Raw genomic sequence first — 8,601 nt, 5'->3', positions numbered from 1 at the left:
GCTGAAAAACAGTACGCAAATGAGTTTCATGCTCTTCAGGAGTTGTTGACGCTATGAGAATGTCGTCGATAAATGCAAACACAAATTCCAAGTCGCCAAGTGCGCGGAAGATGTAACGTTGAAAAGTCTGACTGGCGTTCTTAAGACCAAAAGGCATGAATTTGTATTCAAACAGTCCAAAGGGCGTAATAACCGCCGTTTTTGGTATATCATCTTGCGCAACTGGAATTTGGTTATATGCTTGATGTAAATCAAGCTTAGTAAATATAGTTTTTCCTTGAAGGATGGAGGAGCAATCATGCAGGTGTGGTACTGGGAACTTGTCCGGTACTGTTATCGCATTAAGACGACGGTAATCGCCACAGACCCTCCAAGAACCATCTTTCTTTGGCACCATATGTACGGGACTCGCCCATTGGCTACTAGACGGTCTACAGACACCGATTTCAACTAGTCGTTTAAACTCCGCTTTTGCGGCTTTTAGTTTGATCGGGCTCAATCTGCGCGGACGTTCAGCTACTGGCGGACCTGTTGTAATGATGTGATGACGTACATCACTGTTATTATTACTAATTACTTGCTCAAGGCCTTTAATATCCGGAAACTCAGTGAGAATGTGCGCGAACTTGGTGGTAGGATTAATCGTGCTTATTGCCAGCGGTGATATCGTTTTAACAATGCCTGAGGTGAACGCGTTATTTCGAGGGTCTATGAGTTTGCAACCTTTGAGGTCCGGAAGACCATAATGCGAGATCAGATCTGCCCCGATGATCAGGTAAGGAACCGAAGCTACGCAAAAATTCCACGTAAGTGGACGTATGCCGAGATGCAGAGTACGAAATGTTTCTCCGTACGTATCAATATGCGTATTGTTTGCCGCGTATAACTTAAACATGCTCGGCGTTTTGTTCTTTACTTTATTTGCGGGGAGCAAGGAAATTTCCGCGCCCGTGTCTATTAAAAATAACTCCCCTGTTACACGATCGCGTACATGGAGGCGAACAGAGGTGTCCGCGTCTGCCAGCCCCGCCTCCGCTGCGACAGACAATTCTATTCCCCCGCCTTGCTCTCAGTAATAGCCTTGTGTTTTGGCCAGGAACACGGGGATTCTTCAGTACCTTTACAAGCGCGTGCCTGATCACCGAAGGTTCGATGCGGCCAACAAACGTTGTGACGCCGGCTTTTGGAACGTTTGCGATTTCTCTTATCCTCCTCGGATTTTAATTTTGATCTGCCTGATCGCTTGACTTGAGCTGTAAGGGTTGCCAATCAGCGGCAAGTTTGTCAATTTTGCTTTCAAGGTCGGAAGGTTCCGAATTCTTTAATGACGCGGCGGCACACTGCGCGGAATCGCTCGAGGTTTCAGTTATTTTATCGGCCATCTTGGCCAATTTATCAAGGTCTGTGCACTCAGACGTCGCTAGAATGCTTCTGATGTAAGGACACAAATATTCAAAGAATACGGTTTTTATAACTGCCTCGTCACAACGCTTGTCGGAATTCAAATTTCGTAGTCTATGGAGGATCTGCGACGGTTTCCCAGACGTCAAAACCTGGCCTTTGATCAATTGGCGGAGTTGGCTCTCCGCCGATGCTGAAAAACTTTCTATTATTCGTTGTTTTAGCTTAGAATATGGCTCAACCAGATCGGTTTGCGAAATCAAATCTCTACAGCAGGCAATAGCCTCAGCGTCTAATGACATGATCACATAGTGTGCCCGTGTTTTCTGATCGGTGATCCTTGCCGTTTCAAAAGTTGCCTCAACCTGGATGAACCATATTATTGGATCCTTAATTAAGAACGGCGGAATTTTTGGAACTCTATACGAGTCAACGCGCGCAATATTGCTTTGAGATTGCTGCAACAGGGCCTGCAATTGCACTACCTGCTGTTGCAATTCCTCGACGGAGGGGGGCGGCATGCTTAATTAATTTACACGAAGAGAGAACTCACGCACTACAATGCGAGCGACCTGATCACGTGTGAACGCACGAAATTGCTTTTATCAGTCTTTATTTGGTGTACGTTACCCTGGCGAAAAAAACGCATACAAAGGCCTTCCAGTATGACGTCCGATCATGCACCAACGTCCAAACTTTGCGCGTGAAACAGGTCTCCAGGAATGGCGACTATGCTGAGCTGACGTCGGGAATGACCACTGTCCTTGAAACTTCTTTTTCTGCCAGACAAGACGGGAATGCCAGAATCGTAGACAGCCCGCGGAGTCTTCGCTGTTGAGATCGCCGGTGGCCTTTTCTGGTACTTCGATGGCGGCGCGAACCGCACTTGGCGTCCCACTGCCGAATGGATTGATGCTTTTCGCCGTAGACCTGAGCGGTCTCGTCCGCAGATACAGCTACTTGGCTCGTTAATTGCTGCCGTAATTTTCTCGACCGAGAAGCGTGCGATCCTCTGCTGGGACTGCAAGTCCACGTGCCTCGAGCCAGGATCGTCGGAATGACGCCGTTGGTCACACCTCGACTTTTTCGACGATCACGTCGGGATCACCAATGTGGGATTATTGTAGGCCTTTACTACCTGAGCTTACGAATCCACCACTGAATGCTTATTGATAGTGCGAGGTGACAAGGTTGACCGCTGTTAATGAGTATATAATATTTTATTATCAAGAGGTAACACACGAGGTAATGGCTGCTCGAGTAGCTATATATATATATCTATACTTCCTTCTTGATTCTCGCGCCACGCTGCGCTGTTGGCAACTCTAGGCATGGAAAAACCCTAAGCTTCTTATCTCTATGCGCTAGGGAGATGTGAGATGACTAATCCCCACACCTTGTCTGAATACAACGCCATCTCCCAGAAAATCGAGCAACTTCTATTACACACATTTCCTGGTCTGTTTATCAGCCCGAGTCTTCGTTGACAAGCAAATTTACGTTATTTATAAATTAATGTAAATATTTTTTTCTAAGCTTTCAATCTCAGTTCTGTAAACTCAGGATTGTTTGTGCACGTTATGCGGTGAGTGATAGAGTATCATTTGGTCCATACGAGCTATAAAACTTTTGTAATCTACATCAGTTGACAGCTCTACGTGTTGAAAAGTAATATAGATCACGAACAAGCGAACGAAATGTTAGTATGACATATTATACATTTTTAATTCAAAACGCCAATTAATAAAATTTATATGGAATAGGAACCACAGTATTTAACTACTGTATTTACAGTTACAAAAACGTATGTATTTTGCAAAGTCTTTATAAAAAGTTTTTTCACACAATGGAAAGCAAGATAATACGCGTAGGTCTTTCATTCTCTACCAAAATTACTCGTACATACAGAATGTATGAATAATAAGAAAACCATAAACTACGTATATAGAATCTCAGAGCGTGACATCCCTTTACAGACAAACTTCGGTGAATATGTATTAGGATATTTGAAAAGATTAGTCTAGACGACGTTGTTTCGCGTCATTCACTCTCAGTTCAGTCCTCGAATGCAACCTCACGCGGTACAGTATTCACGTTTCGACACAGAATGTGTTCTACCCGAAAATTTCTCCAGTAAATATTACATGTGGCTTCACAGTAAAAATACGTAAATTCTACAAATAATATTTTTTATTAATACAAATTACATAATCCTCTATCTTAATTTCACCTCTCATAATGTAGCAAGAATATCACTACCCGTTAGATTGACATATTAGTCATATTTCGTTTAAATTGGAATAATGGTTGTAAGAGTTGATACGCCTTATACCGACATTGTAAGTAGCGAAGTATGCAAAAGGCATTCAGTTACCGGGGATTTGAATCTGTGTCTCTTCTGTAACGGATATGTAGGAGTTGTTGGGATTCGTAATAGTGATCGGCAGCTCGAGGAAAGATAAAGCAGTGGAGATCACCGATGTGTAAAAGTCGGATTTTTCGACTGAATAGGCAGATTGCTTCGAGTGATGTTATAATCGGTAGATTAAGATTCAGTTAAGTCATCGAGGGCGAATATATCGGTTTTGTATGATTGACTACAAATATGATCGGATAATATTCAGATATTGTAGTCGAATTGAAGAACAATATTGTCTAGAGCTCTGACCTCCCCCCTGAACTGAGGTCTATGTAAGGTTCTCGCGCCGTCCGGATTCTATGTAGTTTCTTCCAATGGGACCATTATTATCGAGTAGTTGTATCTGTCCTTGTTTATCTATCTTCATCAATACGTAGATTTGCGTGACATCGCTGCTTTCTGTCGGCAAAACCATAAATTGGATCTGTGTGGCTGCTTTTGTTTCGTCCAATTTTTTCACGTCTTCAGTTGGAGATTTCTCAACTTTATCTTGTTCTTCCTGAGGAGCAACCGGGACAAGCTGAAGGCCCGTTTTTGCCTTCTTCTCTAATCCTAGCGAGGCTAATGTAGCGATATCAATCATATTTACATAACATTTATGTTCGACACAGTAACGGTGGTCAACAGATGTTTCTACGAGGCCTGAGATTCTTCGACGGAAGGCTTGAAAATTGTGGTAGCCGTTTGTTTCGACTGAGCGACCGTCTTGGCGATAGCAACGACCGACTGGCGACTGCTTTGTTTGAGCGATTTGCATCGTTGACATAGAAGGCTCTTGCATTTTCTGGACGACAATCTTCTGAGTTTGAACCTGCGGCTGCCAGTTCGAGGAATGACGACATTTTGTATGTTTGATGACATGACGGTTTTACCCTTTGGCTGCACTTACAGCACCATTGTTATCGTTTGGTGCGTATCGCTCGGCGAAACGACGCCTTGAATTACTTGATACTTACAATGTTGTTATAAAAAGTGTCCAGTAAGAAATGACTAATTTAATTGGTATCAAATTGACATGACAAAGTTAATTTAATATCAAATACATATCTAATTGTCGGTTATTTCTCGCTGGGTTAGAACCTTCATTCCAACTTAAACTAAGCATAACGAATATGAAATCCAAACGAGTGGTGACATTCGTGCTACGTTGCGAGATGTGGCTTTCAGTTAGAAGATGATGGTATATTATATCAATGAAAAATAATAATTTTTTTAAACTTACGTATTTTTTCTGAGAAGTTGCATGTAATTTTTGGAGAAACTTTTGAGAAGAATACGTTCTGTGTCGAAACGCGATTGCGTGAGGTTACATTAGAAGATTGAACTGAGACTAAATGGCGTGAAACAGCATCGTATGGACAAATCTTTAAAAATTCATGAATTTTCTCCATGTTTGTTTTTAAAGAATTATCACGTTACGATTCCATAATAGTCTAAGATTTTATTAATATTTGTACACACCAAGATTGCGTTCCGACATTAATTGCCAGTATTGAAAATTTATGGTGCACGTAATGTGTACTATAGATTTGAAATACTCACAATGAATATTCAAACGAAATTCAAACACGTACATTAAGTTTAACAGAAAATAAGAGACCAACGTGAAATATTTTACCGATCCATTACATCAAAAATCATGTTATAAAAGCTTTCAACCAAAGAAAAGTAAACCAAACAAAAAAAACTAAAAGGGAAAAAGAGGTACCCAATAAATAAGTACATGCTGTTAAAAAAAGAAATATTAACCGGCACCAAGCAGCTAAAGCTGTAACTAAGCCTCTCTGAAGTTAAAATAAGTTTTCTAACTTTATGCTGTAGATAACAATTTATAAATTAATAAAAAAGCAAAATCAATTAATATCGCTACAGAGAGATTTAGTTACAAATCCGAGGACGTAAAGGCATGTTCATCAGCACTAAACAAACGCAAAAAACATGTATTTTCTCTTGCGTTTGTTTTATACAAATTCTCGGACATGAGAGTTAAATGTCGATCATCAACTATCATGGTTCGAGCCGTTTCTCCTCTCGCCCTCAGAATTGATTTGAACACGCATAAAGATTGAACGTTACTCAAATGTAGTTTATTACGTTTCTTGGTTTTTGCGTCTTGCAGCATGGAAAACACTCTTTCAGCATCAGCATTAGAATCCGGAAGAGATCGAATTGTATTAAATAATTTACTTAAAACTGGATATCTAAATTTTCCATCTGCCTTTTTAGTTGCCATTATTGTTTTCCATGCTTCATCAAAATGTAAATTAATTATTGTCGCTTTGTGCTCTGATGTGAAATCCTTTTTTAGAAATTACCATTCTTCTTTTAATATCTCCTCATCAAATCCGTCGAATCATTGTTCAACAAAAAGAACAGCCTGAACGGAGTTGTTCGGGATGTTTTTTCGTCTACTTGCTGCGAAGCAAATTTGGGTTCAAATATCCTCAATTTACTCAGAAATTCGTCCTTGACAAAAAGTTTGTTACGAATTCCTTTCGCAGCGATGTCATAGAATGCCAAACAATTGTCGTAAACTGATTTGACGATCTCACCCTGACCTTCCTGATTCAATCGATCAAGAAGATCTTGGCAAGCTTCTCCAACCATAACTTGATAAGGAGATAGACGATTACATGCAAGCAAAGGATTAATTGTACCCCTCCAAACAAAATTTAATAATGGTGCTTTTATAACATTTTTAAGAACGGTTTTCAAAAAATTTTTCGCAGATGACTGAAGTAAATGAGCTTTTGTTTCTTCAGTTTGAAAAAACGTATTAAACTTGTTACATGCATCCAGTATATACTCAAGAAACAAGAGATACGCTTGTATTTCTGAATTTTGCATCAGAGATAGTAAAGCAGCCCCAGACTTCGATTTCTCGCTCAATTGCTCTTCTTGCAAAAATTTTAACAGCACATCCCAATTTTCGTTCAGTCTAGCCACGCATGCATGACGTGAAAGCCATCACGTTTCAGACAGTTTTAAAATTTTTGCTGCAAGTCCCATCAAAGCAAAATGATATTTGAAATTGCTCAAAAATACACGCCCGCTTGGGACTGTTAGATACAAATAATGCCACTTTTCGCAAAAGCTCCTCGCATGCTTCAGGAATTGCGCTGCAAGCTGCATTTGCTACTAATGCAGATGCGTGACATTGATATGGCATAGTTATCAAATATTTGCAATGTTTTTGTAATTTAATTTTAAATGATTCGTATTTTTCTGTCATAACAGAGACATTAACATATGAATGAGCGAGAATGTATAAAAACTGAATTTGTTTTTTCCACATTTCGGCTCTAAAATTTGTAAATAATTTTTCGGCACTACAAATACTCGCGTCCAAATGAATTCATTCTAGTAATTCCGTTCGAACATTCAAAGACTGAGGATCGACGTGCCGAACAAGAAACATCATCCATTTATCATTAGTTAAATCAGATATTTCGTTAACAAAAATAGAAAAATTATTATTTTGTAATTTTTCGACCAACCGCTCCTGTTCGCAAACACATAAGACATTTTTTATTAGTTTCGGTGGCTTATTCCGATTCATCGTCATATTTTTCAAGACTTCCGAATTTTCTCCGAGGTCTTGAAAAAAACTTAAGATTGATTCTGCTCTTTTAAATGGAATGTTTTTCTCGGCAATTAATGGTACAAATTATATTTCTGCGAATTTCTTCCGATCTTCAAAAGGCACAGGTTCTTCGTCATGCGTATTCAAATCTACGCTGAAGCCCCTGTTCTGCCACTCCGAAACATGTTTCTTACTGTTAGAATGCCGCATAAGATTGTTGAAACCACATCGAAGCTTTAGATTGCAGAAAGAGCAAAAACAATTGAAAGGATTGATCAGGATTGTTTGCAGCCATGGTTTGAATCGTTTATTTCCAAGCCATGAATGGCAAAATTTCCTTTCACGATGTCCCTTTTCAATGATATTTACTTCTTCAGAGTAATTATTTACCATGTTAGTTCGATTAGCTTTCGATTTAGCATGCTTAGAAACTCCTGATGAGCAAGAAAATGTTTAATAGGTGGCTTAAGTTTAAAAATTGTAAACAATAAAGAGCATACAGCCACAACGCTTGATGTATTTAGCTTACAGTATATATTTCAAAATAAAATTTGGTAAACGTTTCGGTCTAACATGTGACCATCTTCAGTACATTAAATTTAAATATTATAATTAAAATTAAAACATCCAAATGATCAAGATAAAAACTTGCTAACTATACATATTAAAAAAATAATATTTGTTTCCCAAAAGTTATAGTATGTAACGCCACAAAGTTCGTAATCGTATGTATTGTCGCAGAAAAAGATGTATTACGCATGTAGAAAATTTTTTAATTGTAAAATATTATATATACAATTTGTGTCCGTCGAATACGTGATTGCCAGATGCTAATGTAGATTATTGGAAGAACCAAAAAATAACCAAAAAAAAAAACCATTAATAATCAAATATTATGTCAATTAATTTACAATACAATCACGTTTCGTCAAATGTGATTTTTAATATGCTCACCACGTATTCACTGATATCTGTTCCTCGAAGAAGTCCATAATTCTCTTTTAGTACTGCGTTATGTGAACTGATTTGAAATTTTATGTATTAGAAAATTTTTATGTTATTTAATATATTCTGTCGACCAAATCGTTATGACTACTGACATGAACAGAGGTGATATTTATATTTTATATTTTCAGAAAGAGAAAGAGAAATATTGTAGGAAGGGATGGAAGCTCATTACTGGGAAGAGGGGATATTC

Source organism: Trachymyrmex cornetzi, unplaced genomic scaffold, assembly GCF_001594075.2.
Source record: "Trachymyrmex cornetzi isolate Tcor2-1 unplaced genomic scaffold, Tcor1.1 scaffold64, whole genome shotgun sequence".
Taxonomy (NCBI): Eukaryota; Metazoa; Arthropoda; class Insecta; order Hymenoptera; family Formicidae; genus Trachymyrmex; species Trachymyrmex cornetzi.
The sequence above is the reverse complement of the archived record's forward strand: the minus strand, read 5'-3'. Positions refer to the sequence as shown.